The sequence below is a fragment of the Wasmannia auropunctata genome, unplaced genomic scaffold (genome assembly GCF_000956235.1).
Source record: "Wasmannia auropunctata unplaced genomic scaffold, wasmannia.A_1.0 LD335974.1, whole genome shotgun sequence".
Classification (NCBI taxonomy): domain Eukaryota; kingdom Metazoa; phylum Arthropoda; class Insecta; order Hymenoptera; family Formicidae; genus Wasmannia; species Wasmannia auropunctata.
Genome location: NW_012026916.1, coordinates 282,473 through 283,068, shown reverse-complemented (window position 1 = coordinate 283,068; position 596 = coordinate 282,473). Strand labels below are relative to the sequence as shown.

Below are 596 nucleotides of genomic sequence, written 5' to 3'. Positions count from 1 at the left end.
ATTTTGTTAAGGATAGACATTAATATTAACATATATATGCAATTAGTCCTGTATTATGTTGGATTATTTATAATTGCGTAATGCAACTGAAGAATTAAGAAAATTTAATATTGAACAACTTAAATATTTTAAATAAATATTCAAATATTGAGCCGTTAAAAAAAAACTTTATAAAGTACGAGACATCTTTACTGTACGTCTTATCAAGAAAGCAATTATAACGACATTTTAAGAAACGAAACATGCAAACGCTTTTAACTGTAATTGATAAAAATTACAGAAGTACGGAGAACTTTTAAAATAAAGCATGATAAAAGGTACCAACTTCGTATTTTTCTGATAAATTCTTGAAGAACTACAAAGTGAACTACAAGAACTACAGTTAGAAAAAATAATTTAAATAAGTGTTTGAAAAGTTTATACGTGATTTTAAAAACTCTATTCAACTAAATTTAAGAATAAGTGCATTTTAAGACTAATATTATAGTTAAGTTTATTATAAAGTACAAATTATTCATGTTGAAGTTAAAATATTTTAAATAATATTAATTTTGAATAAATTTGTTTAAATAAATTTTAATAACTGTCTGATGCAT

General features: G+C 22.0%; 1 protein-coding gene across 1 annotated transcript in view; it reads left to right on the top strand.

The window, feature by feature from the left end:
* Nucleotides 1–185: 185 nt before the first annotated feature.
* LOC105454825 (hydroxyacid oxidase 1-like) overlaps nucleotides 186–596 on the top strand; it is a 10,886-nt gene continuing 10,475 nt past the window's right edge. Inside the window, 1 exon segment of the mRNA XM_011697724.1 lies at nucleotides 186–486. The gene's annotated coding sequence lies outside the window, so the exon portion shown is untranslated.